Source organism: Platalea leucorodia, assembly GCF_965183815.1.
Source record: "Platalea leucorodia genome assembly, chromosome: 5".
NCBI lineage: Eukaryota > Metazoa > Chordata > Aves > Pelecaniformes > Threskiornithidae > Platalea > Platalea leucorodia.
Window position 1 is genome coordinate 63,783,127 of NC_138827.1, and position 22,213 is coordinate 63,805,339.

General features: G+C 42.0%; 1 protein-coding gene across 1 annotated transcript in view; it reads left to right on the forward strand.

Annotated features, from left to right (window-relative positions):
- ERBB4 (erb-b2 receptor tyrosine kinase 4) overlaps positions 1-22,213 on the forward strand; it is a gene marked incomplete at both ends in the record, with an annotated part of 639,842 nt that overhangs the window by 584,996 nt on the left and 32,633 nt on the right. The window lies entirely within an intron of this gene.

The following is a 22,213-nucleotide window of genomic DNA, read 5'->3' on the forward strand; positions in this document are numbered from 1 at the left end:
TTTCCCAGTCACTGCTTATTTGCAAACAGCCTCACCAGATTTTGTGAAACAGGGTGCTCATGGAAGGAGGTGAAATACATGGAAGGAGGGAGGTTTGAAATACAGGCAGGCAGGCAGAGACAGCTCGAGGCCAGAACAGGTTTTTTAAAAAAGAAATTACTTCTCACCAAGTGTGGTGGTCTCACTGTACAAACTCTTGCTTTTTCTGTAGTAAGTCCCTGTACTAACTCTGTCATCCACTTTCCATGAAAAGTAATGTCCAGAAATTGGTCTGGGCTGCAGAATTTTGTTTTCTGTCCAGTAGGGGATGGGTTTTGTTCCATGATTTCAGTTGGTCTTATATGCATGCTGGAAATGCAGTCGCATGTCTTCTGTTTGAGTCTTGGGTGTTGGGTCTGATCAGCCTCTTGAGCATAGAATACCTACAGGGAGTTGGGATCAGGAAGGAGAGTAATGCTCCAACCAAAGGTGGTCAGCCCTAGCAGAGCTCATGTTTCTGTAGAAATCGGTTTTTCTTAGAGAACATCTGTTACATGACATGCTTTCTCCAATCCATACTAGCAGATCTAATAGCAGTCCTACCAGGCTAAGCTCTTATGCTGCCCAACACCAGCCAGCCTCCATGAAGATCGTAGCCTTTCAGTCCTTGCCAGACCTTGCCTTACTGCTCAGAGTTGCCTGAGGCCTGAAGTGAAACTCAGGCCAAGAGGTGCTTCTTTATGCATCATCTTCAGCCCATTAGTGATCTCCAGTTGGGCTTTTATGTAGAAGCAGAAGTGGCTTGAGGTCTAATTTGCCTCCATCTTGTGAAGCCAAAGGAAGGACCTGTGGTACCACTGCAGTAACTGGCAGACATGATCAGTTTCTGGAGCTCTTGTACCTGTCCAGTAGGGATTTAAGTTTCTTGATGCCCATGTTCCTGAAGTGTTTGCCAAAGGGGTAGAGGCAGAGCACAGACAGTCCAAATGCAATTTGGATAGCCAGCAAAGATGCCGAAAGCAGTGAAGATGCTCTTTTCCTTACGCAGCAATTCCCATTAATAGTTTTGGTCACTGGTGATACAATCAAGCTTGATGATGGCTTTTATGAGGGGCAAAGCCTCACCGTAAAATCTGCTGTGGACTTGACAGCAAGTATCCAGCAGCAATGCAGAATTTGAGGATTTTTTTATTTTCAAATATTGATCCGTCAAAGCTGAACCTGATAATTATGCAGTATTTGAAGGTCATTGTGAAGGTACATTATGCTTTTTGTCAGCTGCTCTCTAGCTTTTTCACTTTACTCACTTTAATCCAAAGACCATGGGAGTTGAAAAGTCTTTTCATTGATGTCAGGTCAGGTTCTCGAGAGATTTTCCATATCACAGTAAACATTTTATATTTGCCTTTTTGTGTGTGTGCGTGTGTGTATGAAATATATGAAAATAATTATCCAGTGACTTATTTGCAATGGTCACTGTTGATCCAGATATTACGCTAGAATCAGTTAATCAGCAAAGATACATGCAAGAAGCTTTTCCCTTTCTGTCATCTGAAGAAGACTCTATTACATGTAATACTGTGTCTGCTAGATCATTCAGTAGTTGAACTGAATATAATGTAACGAGGATATGAACAAATAAAATGCCCTTGGGCAAGCAGTTGTTAGTTGTAAAAAGTAATTAACTTCGGTGGATAATAGAAGAAAATTTTATTTCTTTTAACAGAAGAATCTATTTCTCTGGTCCTGGTTTTGTTTTAATTTGTGGTTTGATTTTGCTTGAATTTATTGTTAGTGTGAATGACAGGTATTCTTGTTGTCCTCTTTGCTTCTATTGGTATTCTTTTAAAATAGTCATGAGTAAGCAGGAAACTTTGACCATTAACAAGATTCCTAGAGTTTCTTATGTATTTGTCTAATCACATTTATTTCCCAGTATTGAAGGACTTAGTGGTTGGAAGCAAATGAATTTGAGTCAGGTATAACTCTCAGCCAGAAAGTCTCTGGGCTGGATGAGGAACGGACACAAAAATCTTTTCAGTTTGCATCTTTATCTTGTGGGCTTGCATGTTAATTAGGGTCATTCATGTTACGTCTTCCAAGATTCAAAAGAAAACAGTATTTATCAAAATCTTGACTTGCAGGAATTGTTAGACTTCAGTATAACAATGTGTTTTACATTTAGTTTTTTTCGTCACATTAGCTTCTTTTAGCCAATTCTCACCACTTTGAAATGTGAAATAGCACAGTGTTTATGCCACTTACTGTCAAAACAAAAAAAAAAAGGTCCAGCTTTTCACATTTGGATGTATATGTATAGTGCATTCATCCACATCACCTTAAACTTCCAGAACTTCCTAGTTTGCAAGCAAACTTCTTGTCTCTGAGGTGCCACGTATGTATGTACTGAACTTTAAATATTCCATTTTGGAAATGTGGACATACAGTTTCCATGTTGTGGCACTTGTCTCATGCTTCAGTTTGAGATCCAAATGCTCTGAGGTCAAAATGGTCCTAGTTAAGTCTGTTCATACCTTTGAAAATCCCATCCATCTTAGATGTGTAGCTTATCTGTATTATTATAGATGTTGTCTGCAAGCAGCAGGTTTATCAATTTAGCTTCTGTTGTGAAAGTAGCTGAAGAAACTGGCCCAAACTGGAAATGAGTCCAAGTTCAGATCTTCATCAAAAATTCCCCACGTCGAAGAGCTGTTTGGAAGTAGAATCCCAGTTCGTGCTCATTATAGAAATAGGTCTTTCCTACACCATTCGGAGCTGACGTTTCCCTGAACTTTGTCAAATTAAGATATGGGGATGTGGTTTGAACTCATTGTTAGGACAGTTTTAAGGGCTTCATTCTTCTGCAGGCAGATGTGATGCAGCTAATTTCAGTGGGTTTAGAGCAGCATAAGAATGGCTTGGCAGAGTAAAAAATTAAGTTCCTACCAAATAAAATGTGATCTTTACCAGAATCTTACTTTAGCAACTGACTTGTCTGGTTTGTACTTTATAGCTTTGCATTAAGATTTGTATTTACAGTGTCGTTATGCACAAAGTCTTCCATAGAGAATTTTTTTTCTTTCTCATAATTAAAACAGTAGGAATTAATGACAGACTGGGGAGGCTTGCTGTTTCTTCAGTAATGAACTGAACTACTTTGAGTGGGTAAGAAAAAAATGTTAATATAGTGATTATTTTGGTCTGAACCAAGTCCTGTCATAAAAGATAAAAGTATTAAAATTGCATTAGACATATAAAAAACCACAACCCAGAATAGTAAACACATTGCAGCTGTGTAAGAAGTATAGCTTTGATTCTAATGCTCAGCTAATTACAAGAGAAAATATGATAATTTCCTTCAAAATGGCAAACATTAAATATGACCTTACTTGAGGTCCTTTGAAAACTGAGGGCACTGCCCTTGTAAATTCATCATCTTCTGTCTCCCTTCCCATTTTCATCTGTTTCTCTTTTCACCTAGGAACTTTAAAATGAAAGTTACAATCTCTTCTGCTGGCTTTACTGAACTCGCTAGCCAAATCAGTTCTGCCCAAAACAGTGAACTCTCCCCCCCTCCTTTCATTTGCCAGTTCTTTAGCTCTCACCATTTCCAAAGGGACTGATGCACCTCACAGGATAAGCAGGCTGAGGGCTGCCTGCAGTTGAAAATACAGCAGCATGGCAGAACCCAGAGGAGTCTAGGTGCCCAGGCCAGGAGAGTCAGTGAAGATGGGGAAAGGGGCTAGGATTGCCCCGCTCGTGTCATCAGAACAGGGAATAGCAGCTCAGTGTGACGTCTGGGTTTGCATTTGAGAAATCCCATAAATTTTGGCAGCTCAGGCTGTTTGTATTCAACTGTTTGTCCCTTTTGTCTCTGAAAAATATTCTTGTCCCCTCTCCCAAGAACAGTGTCTTTTGTTGTGTCGCGGTGCCGTGGAACCACAGGGACATGCAAAGATTGAACACCAGTAATAACCAACTTACACAATCTGCCAAAAACTGAGATGTGTTATGCTGTTTCCATGAGCATAGCAGAGAGATAATGTGTTCAAGTTTTTCCTTAATGAATTTTAGTTAATTTAGGAATATATGGAAAAGCCCTCCTTCCCTGGAGACAGCCCCGGACTTTCCACTGCCTGAATTCAATGCAGAAGCCATCATTCTCAGGTCTTCCTTCAAGTTGTGCTGAAAGTCTTGTTCTAACTTTCTTTGTCCTTCTTTCTGCCTGTCATCCTGTAGCATAGGGACATCGAGTTGGCATTCAGGCAGTTCCCTTTCTCCATGGCTGTTTTTTGCCCCCTCAGGAGACATCTGAGCTTCCTGGCTGGGCTCCTTGGGGTGGCCTCTCTTGCCTCAGCCATCTAATCCATTCAGCAGACTGAATCCCTTCTCATACTGAATGAAAGCTGGTTTTCACTCCCACCTGTTTCTGTGTTATTTCACACAGCTCCTGGGATGATATTACCCATTTTCCTTTGCCACTGTTGACTCTCATAAGAAATGTGCAAAACCGACTTCCTTCTTAAAATACACACAGCATGATGTTTCAAAAACATTTGGTGTTTGCTAGGTCAGCTGCTTATTGTGTTTTACCTGTTGTTTGTTCAACACATACCAAGACTCTGCTGTTTGGGTATTGAAAATGTAAACACATACGTTAATATTGGCTTGGGATTGTATTTTCATTGGTGGAAGAAGGCTGCCTAGCACTGTGGGTCTAGGAGATATAAATTATAAATCGATAGTATAAATACTGCAGTATAAATTATAATAGATTTAAAAGATGAACTAAACTTTTAGACCTTTGAGAGTCAGTTGTTTGGGGAATGTCTTTCACTATCTATGTCTTGTTGCACATCTGTACTCTTGCCATCAGTTGTGTTGTAAATCACCATTCCTTGGGTTATTCTGAAAAACTCCAGCTCCAGTCAGACTCTATGAGATTTTCTACTTTCATTTAAAGCAAAATCAAAGAATGGATGAGCCTGCAAACGGGGTTGAAGTAGACCCTAACGTCTCACAGGCCAGAGGGCAAAAAAACCCAGAACCACCTAAGTAGTTTTAGTTTCAGAATTTTGTAAGTAAACATCTTTTTTTTTCTTTTTTCAGAGGCTCTGGTCTTGATTTTTCAGTGTTTGAGGTTGGCAGTATTGTGTCTGTTATGTTGGCTGTAATTCCACTGCATAGCGAGACATGAAATTTGTCCATATGATATGTGTATTGCTGAACCTTCTGGAGTACTGAGGGACTTACTTCTATGATGGCCTGGCTACTGGGGAATTACAGTATTGCTGCACTTACAAGAAAGATCAGAAAGATATCCCTGGCAAAACAACCCTGGATGCTGCCCAAGTTTGCTGGCCTAGATGTGCCGGGGAGCTGGTGGTCCAGTTTGTGGTACAAAGATGCTCCAGTACGGTCTCTCTCCTGAACAATAGCTCACAGTTCAGATGAAGCAGATGGTAGTTATCGGAGCTACGTGAGGTTTCCATCCATAAAATAAGGCCCAAAGTGTATTTATGTAGTTCAGGCTTTTTCCCTCTCAGGACAGGGCTGGATGGTTATTTTAAATCTCCTTAAAAAACAGAAGGGAAGCTATTTTCCTTTACAAGAAAAGAACGTGTAAGGGCTTGAGTTTTCTTAAAACTTTTTGTACTTAGCCTGGTTTTCTATGGAAATTAGCCTCATTGCCATCTCTGTGTCTGTCTTCAGTTTCCCTTGCAATAACTTTTCAAAATGTTGGTTGAATTTATTCAGATTTGACAGGGAAGAAAAGGTCTCAAAGATATTATCTTTGTATGAGTTTCATAAAAATAGGCATCTAGATAGATGAGACTGTGATTAGTACTCCCGCTAAAGGAAAAAAAGGCACTGTAGGCTCAACCGCATTATTAAACAGCTGAGAGTCCATGTGGGAGACTGCTGTAGAAAACCTGCCTTCAGGCTGTCTCAAAGAGTCTTGCCTGCTCCTATTTCCGTTTCTTTTGCCACTCAGATTGCCCAGCATCCCGGTGCTAAGAGCAGCAAAGTAAAATGAACCCATGTCTTTTTTCCTGGACATACCTGTAGTAGGATTGCCTCTTTGTTAGAGCAGCATACCAGTGCACCTGCAGCATCAGCAGGACACATCAGGACCTTTAGAGAGAGCTCAATGTTGGAAAGCTGCCTAATTCCCTCAAAACTAGCTGATCTCAAGCCCTCTAAAGTTCAAAGGGGGCTTTCAGTTGGTATTGGAAGAGGCTTCATGGTCCTTGAGGACAAGTAAATCGGTCTGTATTAAGCTTCATGAAGCCTTTTTTTGGTCTGGGAATGTCATCATTGCTACAAGGTAAGCTCTACAGGTCATAACCCCACTGCAGACTGGAAGACAGGGCAGTAATGTACAAGTCAGTGGGAACCTGTGACCTGCAAGCAGTAGGGCACCATACAGGACCTACCAGCTTGGTCCAGATGCAGTGTCCTGGCTTGCTGCCATGGTGTTTCCAGCTTGAGAAGACCTGGGCTCCCTCCGTACCTACATGCAATGTGAGGCTAAAACAGTTGCAGTGCATCCAACCTTGGCCTTTGCAACATGCAGACAGCTTAGGCTTTCCTAAGCTGCACGTCCCACCCCGTGCTTCCAGCCTCAGCGTTAGTGAGGGCAAACTGTGCTCGGTTGTGTCCATTTCCCATTCCTGAACACCTACTGTCCATAGGTACACCACCACACAAGGGGCCATAGCTGTGGTAAGTCTCAGGCCAGGTAATCTTCAGCCCCTCGTGGGCTAAGATGGGTGAGGCTATATCACAGAAATGTCCATGTGAAGGGCAAAACTTTCAGTAGTTTTCCTGAGGAAAAGCGCGCTCTGACCCCATTACCAGCATCTCTGTAGCTGCCCTTTAGTGTCATTTAGCAAGTCAAAGGAAGGAGGGTTCAGCACCCCATGGGTAGTTCTGTGCTGGTCTGCAGCTCCCCAGATTAGGTGGACCAAGCCCTAGTTTCAGTCTAGATAAGTGTATGTAAATAGAGCTGTTTCGGTAGAACTTCATGGAATTTGTGATCAGTGAGGCCCCCTGGAGCTCTTTAGAAAAGCAGTTTTATGAGCAGTAGAGCTGCTGAGAGCTGGTTGCCTATGATTTATGTCTAGTGATTAGGTTATCTGGAATTTAATATGTTCCTAGTGCTAGTTAAAGTATCCTCAATAATGTCTCTCTCTTACATGAAGTCTCTAATGCCCAAGAAAGACTGTGATCACAATAGCAGGAAAACTATTACAGTCTTTTTCCTCTCCTTGCCTATCTGCTTTCAGGAAACTCATAAGAATGCAAAACTTTTGAGACAAGTGTAGTGCCAAATTGGGCTGAAAACAATCAAAAGCATCAAAAATTGCTAGAGAAGGACAGACAGAAAGATAAATATGCACGTCATGATTGCACCGGCCTGATTTCTTAGGGAGCCAAGTTAAAAATACATTAAAGTAAACGTCAATTCAAATGAAAACAGAGAATGGTCACTTCTGAGCTCTCACGACAAAAAAGAATTGCAGCTGCTGCATCCCATCCCAATCCATTGGCATGACCCTTAGAAGATGCAGTATAGATTTTGAGAAGCTGTTGGTACCATTCATTCTATATGTGCTTGGCTAGAAATTTATAAATGAATTCTAATATTTCTAGAATCTGGGATTGGAGGTGCACGTATGACCTGTGCTATGTGTGCTGATGTGCTAAAAGTAATTTTCATAGCAGTGCAATTTGGAGGAGTTGTGCGAGTTTTCTGGAGAGGCAGAGCCAGAATTATATGTGGGTGTGTTATGTTCTAGTAATAATCTCATGGGTGAGAAGCCAGTTGATAGGTGTCCATACGTGATCCCAGGCATCCTCCTCATCCATCTCGGTGCCTCTGGAAAAGAATTCTTTCCATTACAGTCCATACCACCTGGCGACTGTGCAGCATTTATTGACCTGATTTTTTTATGCTTTTCTCAGTGACAGCTTGATTTTCCTTGCCACGCTCTTAAAGAACCCTTACTATAAAGACCTTTTCAAAGGTATTTCTGTTCAGGGATCATGTCGTGCCTTTGCCTATGTTTTAATCAATGTGTTTCGGTCAAGATACAGAAACATTTTAAGCCTGGTGCCAGTTAGTTTTAATTGAAGAGGAGGAAGAAAACCCAGCATGATTGGGTCCTTGGGGAGATGGTGAGTTTCTACAGCTGAGCCTTTGAAATATCTAGGCAGTTTAAAAGAGAAAGGGAAGTAACTGTGAATGAAGCAGCCAAGAGATGGAGGTATGGCTGAAAATTTCCAGCCAAGAGACATGTGGAAACTTATGCTCAGAGATTTCTCATGTGTTTGGATCTGATCCAAATGAACCAAAATCTGCAGGAGACTTTTCTACTCACTGCAATGATTTTACTATTAGCAGACCCTTTCTTTTATGAATCTTCTCATTTCAGTACTAAGAAAAAGAAGGTTCATGTGTTTATATAGCAATTTGGCAAAACCAATTGTGGCTGTATGGCAAATCGACAGTGCTGGAACAATAGTCTGAGCATGGAAATGCTGCTGCAGAGCCACAGGAGGAACAGGGATAGCTTCTTAGGCAGGGTGCTAGTGGCCAGTCCCCAAAAGGTATTGGTTGCAGGTTAGAGGAAGAAGTTGATTCCTGCTCAAAAGCCTTTGGCTACTCCAGGCAATGCCCCACACATATTCCATAGCCAGGGCTAGCAGTTTGTCATTGTAAATCATGGAGAAATTCATGGCTGTGGTTTAGAGTGAGAGGCAAAAAAGCATGGGTTCATAGCTGGGAAGAAAGGTCAAATGTGAGCCTTCTCAAAGAAGACTTGGGAATTTTAGGAGCCCAAGGGTATGAAGTTTCCTGTGCTTCCCTGGTTAATTACTTTGTCAATGGTTAAAGACCATTTCAACCCACTTGAAACGGGGTTCCAGCTGGGTGCTGTGCAGTGGTAGGGGCACTGACCCAAGGCTTGAACCTGTCTCAGTTGTAACTAATGGAAAATCTCCCTTTAAGTTTAATGACTCAGGAACTGAGTCTTAAGACACTTGTAATGTTACTATCAGTAGAAATACACCTGCCCCGATTCCTCTTTGTTCTACTCAGGTCACCTGTTTCAGCTCAGCAGCTCTCAAAATTTCCAATGTATTCACCCACCCACGTGTTCAAATCTTAAGATGTCAAAGTCATGAGTCTTTTTCTTTCTTTTTGAATAAATCATGGCATCCATGGCTCTGGAGATAGCTTGACAAAAACGTAGCTGTAACTGAAGTATTTGCTGTAGCTGGGAAGTGTACAGAGATCAATTAAAACAGACAGTTCTCACTCACTGAGAAGTTTCTCAGATTTGGGAACTGAAACCTCCAGCACTGGGATTCACCTTAAAAGTTAACAGCTTTTGAAAGCTTGAGCCAAACCATATTTAGATATTTCTGGGATCTAGGCAAAAAGAAGAATCAGTTTTGCTTTGAGGACATAATGAAGGTTTCTTTTTAGGCAGTTACAACTTCAGAAGTAGTTTCTCCTCTGTGTCGGGTTGTGGTCCCTTAGTAAAACTGTAGAACCACTTTGCAGGACGAGTGAACCGATACATAGCACAAAATATTACTGCAGTCATTGCTCCATAATTATCTGAGTCCATATACCTAAAGGGCAGAATTATACTTTATTTTGTGTGAATAACCTGTAACAAAGTAATGTGAGGACTTGTCTAAACTTGCCTTGGATGCGTTATCCCCACATGTCCATGGAGTTGGTGTTACTGTGCAGATAGGGCTGAGCTGAGGTACAGAGGAGCAGGGAAGGGGACAGGTCGTGCACTCCAGTGCAGCGGGCAGTGCTCAGCTGTCCCTTCCTTTGCCAGTGCAAAGTCACTGGCTGTTGTTTCCATATGCTCCTTGACCTTTCATATATTCTTGGATAAATTATCTGTGTTATAAACATCCTCCTCGGCATCATGAATTGAAAAGAAAAAAGTGACAGGCTGTTTTTAATGATTAACCCCCCCACACACACACGAAAGGCTATTCATTCTTAATGCACTTAACTAGCGGGGCACGGTGGCAGTTTGACTCACACTCTGTGGGCTCTCACTGTCAACACAGTGATGCTCTGAACCATTAATAATAATGTGACGTTTAAGCTGGGGGGAAATATGTGTCTCTTGAAACCACATTTCTGTCTTCCACCCACCCCACTCTAGCATTCATCTGGATTTATTGAATAAGGTTAATGGATTATTTAGCAGGTTTCTCCAGCCATTATCAGCTAGCACACTCTGTTTATGTGACTGGCCTCTCCTGTTCTGTCAGCTGTCATAAGCTTCTCAATTAGAAAAGGAAAAAAAAAAAAAAAAAAGTATGAAATAGGTAACTATGGTTACCTGTGATGTGGGTTCTTAGAAGTGCTCAGAAACCTAGTGGCAACAGAGTTTGGAAGTTCAAAGCTTTAATTTATTCAAGAACTCTCTTGAATCAGAGTATCAAAAGCAGTTAGAATAAATTCAGAACATTTTCTTTTGTAGAACAATATTGCAGTCCTAAACAGAAGCCATCATACAGACCGACTGCTTGCTCTGCTCACGTGAGAAGAATATAGGAGAAGGAGAGGGTAAATACGCCCTTGTTCCACTTTTCTCCTGCAGAGCCTGGTGGCCCTTGCAGTGGAATAGCTTGTGAAAGCAGTGGTTTCTAAGAGAAGTGGTGCTTCCATTGTCCTGTTGTATTCCTATTTACACTGAAATGATGATGTTAAAAGTGGTCATACAGAGCCCTGAAGCTGTGTGTGCTTCAGGGGCATCGTTCAAGTAAAGGTGCCTACTTCAGAAATTCAGCCCCAATCATGCTGTCTGCTGAGGGAAAAAAAAAAAAAAAAAAAATCATCCATGCTTAATTTAATGAGAACACAGGATAATGTTAAAAACTTTTCATTGGCCAAAAGTGCCCTATGAAATATATCCTGAGGTCAAAAACTTCCCCTCTCAAGTGTTTCAGGGGGAATCAGTGGAATTATATACATATATGCCTTTTGCAAAGCAGGGAGCTCCTCTGTGTTCTTCTTATAAGATTTTCATCTGAACACACAAGACAGTAGCCACCACAGCATTCCCTGTATGCTCGGTGGGCACTGCCCAGGAGAAGGGGAGAATAAGAAGTTCAGCTGTCCAAAAACATGGTCTCATCTGAACCAGCCAAGTACACAGAGTACAGGAAAGAGCTGTTTTGTCACATATTTTATTATCATAACATGCAACATAAGGTGAATACTGGAAAACCTTGCATCCAGTGCATGACAGACATGTCAGGTTTATCAGTGCACTTCCAGTAGAAAATTATTATCTGCTACTGGGTCAGTACTCATTTCCCAAGAAAGCTGTCTGAAAAAGGTGGGGTTTTAACTAAGGGAAGATAGGTGTAGTATTGGACTGGGGATTGCTGAGACCTAGGAGCAGTCCCTGCCTCTGTCCCAACACCAATGATCTTGGGCAAGTCATTTCATCTTTCTCCTTCTAAAACACAGTTTTGTTTATTAAATGTTTTATTTATTTATTATATTACTATGTTTATTAACATAGAGTGGGTTGTTTTGGTTTTTTTTTTTTATTAGAATCTCCTCTGTTGGAAGCAGGGGAGAGCTCTTGGTATGTGTATGTGCTGTTCTTTGCTCAGCAGGGGCCCTGACCTGGGCTGGCAGGTCTAGGTGTATTTAAGCTGCCCTAGATTTTGTGCATTGCATGCCAACACTACTGGGCTATGGAAGGGTAGTAAGGATGGGGGTCCTCTGACAGAAACCAGCAATGAAAATGCCTTTCTCCAGCCCCTTCCCAGCTGCTTCTAAACTCAGCAAATGCAATCTTTCACAGTAATTAAGCATTCATCAGGTTGTAAGGCGTAGTCTTCAGGTTGTTGGAGAAGTCAGATAACTGAATTTGTCAGTTATTGCTGAATCCCAAGAGTGACCTCCAGCAGTTACAAAGTGCACCTACCCCTCTGCTACATGTTTGCTGGATCTGATCTTCATGCTGTTGATTTTGCTTTGTCATAAGACCATTTTCTAGAAAGCCAGCACAGTCACTCTGAAGCCTCTAAATGCTTACTCCAAGTCCTCCTGTTTAACCAACTTGAAACAAATAGCATATAATTTATTAAGGGTGCATAAAGTTGAGAATATTGCAGTTCAGTCAGATGCAGGGCATAGCCGTGAAAGGTCACGGTTCTTATGGTAGTGTTTGAAGTGCTGGAAAATGTCTAATGTGTTTGCACTGTGGCTGCGTTCGTTCTGAAACTGAGGGAAGGCTGTGCTTGTATCTGTTAATCTGGAGGTTCCTTATTAATAGGCTGCACACTTCATTGATTTTTAATTAATTTCTGAAGAGACACAGAGGATAAGTGCTGCAGCCCACAGACATCTCTGTACTTATTGCAGTCCACATCTCTATTGATCGCCTGCCTAAGGAGCAGAAGTAATCCATTTTAAATACACTTTCTTGGAGAGAGTGAATGCACTACACAATATACTCTCCCAATTGTAATTGTATTGGCAAGAGGTCAGTGGCTAGGGTGGGGGAAAGGTCCGTTGTTTAGTATGCTGCTGCCCTCCGAGCACAGGCTTCTCCGCAGGCTTCGTTTCAAGAAAGCAAAGTTATCTCCCTTATGGGCAGTTTGTAACTACAGAGTATTAAGAAAGCACTGGTCACAGCTCCGCTGTTAAAGTTGCACTGGGAGCTCCTTTATAGGACCCATTTAGCCTGCCTGCCTCTTCAGAGGAAGGAGCCGGAGCTAGTCTAACTGTAGCAATTAATCTAAGAGAGAATAGCATTCAGAAAGCCCTCTCAAATCATTAATGCGCTGATACCCCTCTCTTTGGTTGCTGCTTTGAAAAGCATCAAACACTTTCCAGGAGTATGTGATCCACTGGGAGCTGAAACCTGAAGTCTCTGAGCACTCCCCAAATCAGAGGATAGGTACATTCTCCCTGCTGGCATGTGTAACACACGTTACTAGGATTCGCTTTTGAAACAATAATTCACAGTCTTTGTCATAAGGACTGTGTTCCTGCCAGCCTCTTAACTGCAGTTACTTGGCAATGAGTGTTTATTGCCCAGCAAGGAGAGTTTTGCAGTAATAAGTTTGTTATTTAGGCAGTTAATTCTTATTTAGAGGCTGCTTTTACAGAAAGAGGTGTTGACAACACGTAGCCGTGGTTGCAGCCAAAACAGTACTAAGTACTTCTGTGCTTCCTGGACAAAGGCGAGTTGTGTTAGCATTAGTGGACGCAGCAAGTGTTAAATTTTGGCTCACAGAGCCCAGGCCCCATGGTCCATCTGGGGAAGGGCATCCCGGCGGTAGAACAGAAATCCGCATCTGAAGAGTCAGTCTTTTTCTTACACAGGGACCGTCAGTAGGTTTCTGCCTTGGCTTTTTTCTCTTTCTACATGGGGCGATGCACCCAAAGGACGGTCTCTCAAAAACACCTGACTGGTTTGTGTGCTCACCATGAGAAGCAGATACTGCAGAGCCAGCAGGGAGGCATCAGATGCTAAGTACTTTTATCAGAGTGTTGGGGGTGACCCTTTACCCATGAGTCCCCGACTTTATTAAGTTTTTCCTATTACAGCTCCTGGTCCTGTTCAGTAATTGGAGGGTCAGAAACTCTCTTGGTGTGTCTCTGCTGCAATGTATATTTGTGCATCGCATCTATGTTGGCCTAGTGAGGGTATGAGAGGAGCTGCAAAGCTGTATCCAGGTTACTGTGTCCTTACTGATATGCTTATTATAAGTGCAGCTACAACCTACAGTTTCTCTTTCTTCTTTGGGCTGCAGTACCATAAGCTAAGCTGTAATTTTCTTCAGAGATTATAGGAAAACATCCCTGTCCTTTTGAGCACTTCGGGAACAGGGAGAAGGTACTGCAGGAGACTAACGTAGCCTGTGTCCGCACAGCCCAGGAGGCTGGGACACCTGGCCCAAGTGAAGTGATAACACAGCTGATATGAGCCAGTTTGCCCATTGAAGGCTCTAAAGCTGGCATAGGAGAGCACCTTGCGCCCAGCTGTCTTAAGGAAACACTGTGGCAAGAGTCCGAGCTAATTGCAAAATGGAGATGAGACACAACTCCGCAGCTCCCTCCCTCGGGAAAGTCATGCATAGGAATGAACTTTTTTTTCTCCCAGCCTAAAGAGCCCATGTAGCAGCTGCACAGGTATGCCTGTAGGTGGGACCAGAACTTAGAGGCTCACACAGTATGGACAGTATTGAGCTACCTGGTTTGCATCTCATTGCTTATGCTACTAAATATATTTATGTAGCATCTTTTATCAGAAGAACATGATGTGCTTCACAGACTCTTTATGTTCACCACCACCTAATCTAGATATCTGCATAATTTGAGGGAGCCAGAGAGATAACTCACACTTTTCACAGTAGTTCAGACAGAGGGCATGTTTGATGATGACAGTGGAACAGACTCCCCTTCTGGTGATGCCCGAGGAACTTCAACACCCACCCAAGATAGACAGCATCATTTTAAGGACCCCACAACCTAAGAACCGTGAGCCAGTCAGTTCAGCGGTGACCCGTTTATCTGTGCTTTGAAGGGGTGAGAAGGCCCTCCTGAGATTTTAATTTAAGATTGCAGTGGGTCTGGGCACATCAAAATGTCTGCTCAGTCCAGTCAATTAAGTCTTGAAATGTCATAAGCTTATGAACTTGCTTCTCCTCTCATTTATTTCTACTCTTTCTCCCTGTATGAATCACCTGCCATTTTGGAGTAGCCTGCATTTTTTCTGTAATTCTCATCTAAACTTTAGCCTCATAGCCTCTTTCCCTTCCCTTTTGCTTCCTGACTTTGTTTTGACCTGTTATGCTTTAGCGTCTTTTTTATATTGTGTCTTGGGCCATAGCTCAGCAATGCAGTAAATCAGGCTTTAGGACTCCTATTACTGGAACAAATATACTGCAGCAGCCACATGATGCAGAGCGAAGATCTGGTGTAGACTTTTTTTTTTCCAGACTTGTTCTTTTGATGGGTAGCTGGCATGTTTTTACTGCCACAGGTAGCGTGTGTCCTCTTGTGGTTGATATGAAGCCAGCTGATCTCGATTTTGTGCTTCAGCTGAGTCAGCCAATGTGTGATCACACTCCCATGTGTGAGCAGACAGAATTTGTACTTCTGGGTGATCCACAAGTGGAGAGATGTAAGACTAACCTGTGTGCAAAACATCACCACTAACTCTTTTCACAGCAGAACTAGCTTGAGTTACCTTTGCAGGAGTTGTATTTGCACTAGTTATCTTTCCATAGGGGTAATAATCCAGCTGCACTGGGATCCTGCCTCTTAAGTCAAACACAGATATCTTGGGCTTGCTTCTGTGTACTCTGAACTGTTTAGTCCGAAGCCATTTAGCAACGTCACAACAGGACTATAAGAAAAGGGATTTATTAGCAGGCATGAATACACAGCATCCACACCACTCATGTCACACCAGCTCGGAGTGCAGGTCTAGCAAAGTTTCAGTTGTCTGGTCCTGATCAGGTGGACAGGTCCAAAGGGGCCGTAGGAAAATCCAGCTAGTTACGTCAGCTTTGTATCCTAAGGCTGCATTTAAAGACACCCAGCTTGAGATAAAAGCACTGTTACTCCAAGATAGGGCTTGTTACACGTGAATAGCTCATTGCTTCAAACTCAGGTAAACTGTAGAGATGAGAAATGTTGAGAGAGCAAGCTTAGTCGAGGGAACAGGAGATGGGAAGAAATATATTGCTGTCACATAAGCTTTCTTTGTCTACTTTTACCAAAGAGAGAGAGAGCTGTTAACTTACCCCATGTAAATCTGAAGTAATTGAACTCCTAAATATTTGGGATTACACCACAGCCCAGGATGCAGGAACGGACCTGCCTTGCCAGCTTTACTGGAGTTGGATGAACTCCAGACATTTTCGGAAGTCCTTGGCTGCTAACCTGGTGGAGGTGTGCATAGCACAAGGTGTGAGTCCCCAGCTCAGTCTGGCAGCTTTGGACTGAAATTGTTAGCATCCTTCGCTTTCCCTTGGCTGTGAGGATGACCTCCAGTCCCAGCTCCCAAGCAGACCTACATAACAAATCACACCTCTGCAGCTGAGTCAGTGTATTTCAGAGCAGTGTCAGTTTTTCCCTCCCACAGCTATCTCTGGAGTAACAGCTACTTAGATGATTCTGGTTGCTCCTGACAACAAAGGGCACTGCGTTTTCCTTGAAAGCATATTTAGCCCTAGGTAAAATTGCACTTTTTCCATGGGGTAAGCGGAGGAAAAGATGATCATTTCCAGCTTTCTGTAGTGTTTCCTGTTATTAAGCTAGCCTCCAGTTATTAGGATGAAAAGAGAGCAGTCTCCAAGCCTGGAGATTAATGTCCATGAGATTTGAGTTGGGCTTGAAATTTTCTTCCTTCACATACCTGTTTGATGAATCTGCCATGTGTGCTGGCTTTGGTGGGTGGAAGTTATTATCGAAGAAAGTCAGGCTGCTCTTAATTTCTGGATGAGTTAAGATCAACGTTCCCTCTATTTGGGGAGAAAATAATGTTTATTATAGAAAACAGCAAAAGGTCACACTGGAAAAAAAAAAAATATGTTTATAGTACACCTGCTGTCTGCTGGTACTGCTGAAATTCTTGGGGCAGGTGAAGGTCTTTATCTTATTTTTTTAATTTGAATGGTCTTGCAGAATGATGTCTTGCATCTTGCAAAGACATATGTATATACTTCAGTTAGTGATTCAGCACACTTCAGTTCATCTCTGGTAATCATCCCAAAGGGACTTTGCATTTAGTGAAACGTACATCCTTGCTTAAATGCTGTCCTGAGTAATGAATACCTTTTTTCTGGAAATGAGGTACAGGCACCTAATGGAAAGAGCTTTCAGACAAGGCTCTCTGCAGTACAAAGAGTTGGACATTCCCTGAACGGCAGCTGCCACCTTTGAAACAAATCCAGAAGCATCTGCAGCAGAGAGGTGGGACTCTGAAAAGTCCAGAAAAGTGAAGGAAATCAACTAACAGCATCGGAAGCAGTCTGTGCTTGCAACTCTTACACTCTGAGCTGTACAAATCGAGGCTGTGCTCAAAAACTGCCCTCAGGAACTGGGAGACAAATGACAGCAGCAGAAAGTAACGTGGGTAGTAAAGTAAGAAAACAGCAAATTGTGACTGCATCTTAAAGGCAGGAGATCTCAGGGGACAAACCCGTAACTTTCCAGAAAAGTTTCATTTTGCTTTTTTAAAAAAATCTATTTATTCTTTTATTTCCACCACCAGCCTGCCTTTGATGATACTCCTCTGTAGATGTCTGCAGCACTGGAAGTCCTAATATTTTGTGAACCTAATCTGATACTTTCTACTGCAGTTCAGCACTTGGAAAGATCAGAAAGCTGTCCCGTCTCATTGTCTCCTCTCCTCCCATGGATTTTTTGACACAAAGTCTCCTTTCCACTGTCCCACTTCAGTTTGTTGCCAACACATGTTATCTCATTTTCAAGTCTGTCATCAGGTACCTGAAATGACCATACCAAATCAGTCTATCCACAGTCTGGGAGACTTCACAAACACTCCATAGTAAAATTGGGAAAGACTCTCTTCTTTTATAGCTCTTAATGACTAACATTAGTCTATTCAACAAGATAATTTTTGTTCTCTGTTATTTCTAGCCAGCTCTGAGAGTAAACTGATGGGTAGAGAGCAGAATTCACCTCAGCTAGTAAAACTGCTGATTTCCCCCCCCCCCCCAGTTATTACGCAGAAAATTATCAAGGCTGAAAAGTGACAGGTAAGAAATTCTTACTGGAGTTAAGCTCCTAGTGGCAATTTACATCTTTCCTGTCCACCTCCCTTCTTTGAACAAAGCTGTCTTGGCTTATTACAAGCCTATTCTTCTACTCCTCAGCATTGCTATTGGTTTCCCTGGTGCTGTTGCAAGCCTTGTGTGAAATGTATAAACACGTGGGCAGGTCGGGTTAGTAATTGTGCAGGCAAGGATAAAAGCCCTTTAACACTAATTGAAGTCCTGGCAAGGGCATTTGTGTCTGCTTCTGAAAGGAGAAATTGCATTTCACAGTTGTGTAATTACACAGGTAGAAGGGATCTAGGCTACAGGTGGTTTTACTGCTATGTATATGTAGGTAAAGACCCATATAGCACACGTTTGTCTTCGTATATGACTCTGGTACCGGGTGAGTATAAGGGGCGCAGTTGTGAAAGAGAAAAGGCTATTCCTCACTCATCCTGAAGTTCCAAAGGGACTTCCTCAACTTATCTGTGTTACAGCTGTTTGCAGTGGCTGTTTGACTTCTTAATAGCATTAGGTGCTGATTCAGAGAGTGATTTTATGTTAAGGGATCCTAGCAGTAATTGCATTTCTAATGACATTCTCTGTGAGGAAACCTCTGCCATGACTGTGATGAGGAAGTATCAGTGACGGGTAGGTCATGGCTGGTTCTTGTGTTTGTGTGAGATGAAGCTGGGCTCAGAGATAATGGGACAACTGATCCTTAATGGCTTAATGTTGAATTTTTTCCTCTCAGTGGTTTCAGCATAAAAGTCCCACCCTATTGTGGATATTTGTCCTGGTTTCAGCTGAGGTAGAATTATTTTTCTTCCTAGTAGCTGGTATAGTGCTGTGTTTTGGATTTAGTATAAGAATAATGTTGATAACACACTGATGTTTTAGTTGTTGCTAAGTAGTGTTGATACTAGTGAAGGACTTTTCAGCTTCCCGTGGTCTGCCGGGTGCACAAGAAGCTGGGAGGGGACACAGCCAGGACAGCTGACCCACGCTGGCCAAAGGGCTATGCCATACCATATGACATCAGGCTCAGTATATAAACTGGGGGAGTTGGCCAGGAGGCAGTGATCACTGCTCGGGGACGGGCTGGGCATCGGTTAGCGGGTGTGAGCAATTGCATTGTGCGTCACTTGTTTTGTATATTCTTTTATCATTATTTTTTACCTTCTTCGTCTGCGGTCCTATTAAACTGTCTTTATCTCAACACACAGGTTTTACTTTTTTTTTTTCCAATTCTCTCCCCCATCCCACTGGGAGGGGAGGGTGAGCGAGCATCTGTGTGGTGCTTAATTGCTGACTGGGGTTAAACCATGACAATATTCTAATACATACACTAAAGTGTGGGGTTTCTTATTATCTGGACATTTTATATTTTGATAATTATATGGGATCCACATAGCTCTCATTTAGACAAGTCCTGAAGGGCACTTCATTTCTCCAGCCTCACAGATCACACCTCAAATGGCACAGCATAGTGTCTTCTGGATCAGGCTTTAAAGTGTCATTTTTACAAACAGATCCCTTTCCATTGTCAGGGTCTAGGGTCACTTGCAGTTTTGTCTTGTAACCCTCATAAAATGTCTTCTTGGTATTTGATTATGGGCTTGTTGGGTAGTGATGGCACCAGCTGTGTAATGCAGAGAGTATCTTTTTGTTATCATGCTTCTGTGTCATGTAAAAAGATTAGAGATGCATATAGAGCACTTTTCCCGCCAGGTTCAAAAATGCCTTTAAATGATGATTCTTGGCATAGTATATGTTTAGACAGTATTGCTGTAGTGAATGCTGTAGGATTCCCATTTTTAGGTTGTTTTCATTCTGCTTGTGTAATCTCATTTATTGAAAACATATACATATATATACCTTTTCTCTTATACTTCCACCATCCACCTTTAACACTTGTTGACAGGATATCAGAAAAATCGAACATGTTTACATTGGGTATTTCTAAGAGGATTTACATATCTGCAGGTCATGGATCTGCAAAGGATTTTGTAGCTGTCAACCCTACATGAGTTGTTTTTAGCTTTGCAGATAACACAGGTGGGAAAAAGCCCTGAGAAGCTTGTTTGACAGAGGTGAAGTAAACTGTAAGTACAGTGGTACACAGACAGCTATTTCTACCCTCTTTCTGGATAGAAAAGAAAACCAGGTGTGGCATTGGTTAGGAGCAGTATTCAGGGTGGTGATTAGACATATTTATACTTCATAAGAGAGTATGAGGTTAGGTTGAATAAAATATAATCTTACTAAGACGATATTAAATAATAGCACAAGATGGAAATAAATGGAAATGGATGAGTAGAATAAACAGTGAAACATCCTAAAGTGTTAGCCTACATGTTTAAAAAAAGCTTGGAAATTAAATATGTAGAGAAGGTAAAATAAAACTAAGGAGGCATGGCTAAGGGTTTGATAGTTTAACTCTTTCAATGAGGGATAGTTCTGGACACCTTACCATCCATTCCTGCCATCATTAGCTAAAGACGGGAGGCTAAAGCCTTGGTACAGGTCATCTGTTTTGATTTTAACAAGACAGAAATTCTATTTCTTCATTTCTGCAAAAAGAAATCTGCAGTATCTTTGTATCATTTCAGTGCTGATAGGTGCAAACTAATCTATTAAAGAGGACAATTTTATTTGGGCCTAATGTATTCTGATACCAACAGAATTCTCTCATCAGCTTCTCTGGGTTCTTGTATCCTCATCAGATTCTGCCCGCAAAGATCCGTTTGCAGGTTTGGGCCTTTCTTTTCTCCTCCCCTTATTCTGAGGTATTGGGAATTTTGATCAAATAAGGATATTGGAAGTTACGTCAGATCTATGAAGTTTTAGAAGTATTTCTGTTCATTCTAAGAATTTGAGATATTTCCTAAACTAAGTAGGAAGGAAGTGTAAGCAGCACCTTGAGACTTTTTGTTCAGGGAGGAGCTCTTTTGCAGTGAAAGATGCAAGACTGAAGAGAGTTCTTAATCCCGTGGACGCTGGAGGAAGAGATTGTGGGCTGCAGGGGAGAAGTGTTTGGGGGAAGCCCAAGGGCGCCTGTCTGTCTGCACATAACTGCAATCTTGGCTTCAAGGGCAGCACTTTCAGGAACTACAAAGAACCAGTATAATTTTAGATGTATGAGGAATGACTATGCGGTATATTTAAGGGCTCCCTGAAGCCACCCTTAAGATTAAATTCACTGTCTGTAAAAGCAGCAAGGCTGGACGTGTGATTGCGGGCCAGAGGCTGCTCCGCAAAGCATGCAGAGCCCTGCATGCCTGCACACACTGTTCAGCCCAGCACAGCACAGGCATGGTGCTCTCTCAGCGGCTTTCTGAGGCACGGCCAGACAGGTTGACACCTACCTGCAGACATCTCATCAGACTGGCTGCAAGACCCCCAGGAGAAAGGGAGGGACCTGAGACTGGGAGGTTGCTGTAGTCCACCTGCTTCCCAGAGTCCTTGGTATGAGCAGTGTTGACACTGTCTTGAAGCGCTTTCTGGTTACTGTTCAGTGTTAGAGATGTGAAACAGGATTTATATGGATTCCCAGTCTGAATTTTACGGGGCCACTTTTGTGATTGTTTTTCCTCTGTTACACAGTGTCGTTGCTATTGACTGCGTTGTCTTTTTCTGGTTGGATTTCTTCAGATGGTAATTCTTGTGCTAAGTTATGGTGCCTCTGGTTTCATGGTGTGTTTGTTGTGTGACTCATGATTGTTTGACCTATGAGATTTATTTGTGCTTTTTCTACAGGTTTTAATTTGATGTCAAAAAACATTATGCTTTCAAAGACTTACAGTTCTGATGTTCAACAGCCAAAAGTATTGATTTGCAATTGGCAGGAGGGTGTGTTTGCTTCAACTAGCAGTGCTTTTAAAAGTTAATTCCATTTGCTTTATGCCAAAGAGCCCCTTTCAAACCACCTTCTTGTTGGCTGCAGCAAAGCCTACCACATTAAAATGAAATAGTGTTTATGCCAAACGTTCTCCCACATATTTTCAAACCTTTTAGCGGTGTTCACAATGGAATTTTTCTCCTAAAAACCACAGCAGTTCAGAGCTCTACTTGATGCTTTTTGTAAAGACATCCACTCTCTGACAAGAAAGGGCTACGTTCTGGCCCAGTGACCATGAGTGATGGCTTACCCATTCATGTTGTCCTCCTGGTACGTATGGCGATAGGTACATGTGAGCTTCTTACACTGTGAAAGGGGATAAAATCTGCCCCATGACACTGAGTAATCTGGTTATTTTAATCACTACCTGTGGCTCTCTGAATTATCATCTGTATTATGGGATAATATGATCTCTTCAGTATTCAACAATGACTTTTTAAAAATTACCATATATATTATACAGAGCTAATATATTAAGAGATACCTTAAGGGTAATTATCAAGTGTTTAATTTCATCTGTAGGTTCTTATAATGATG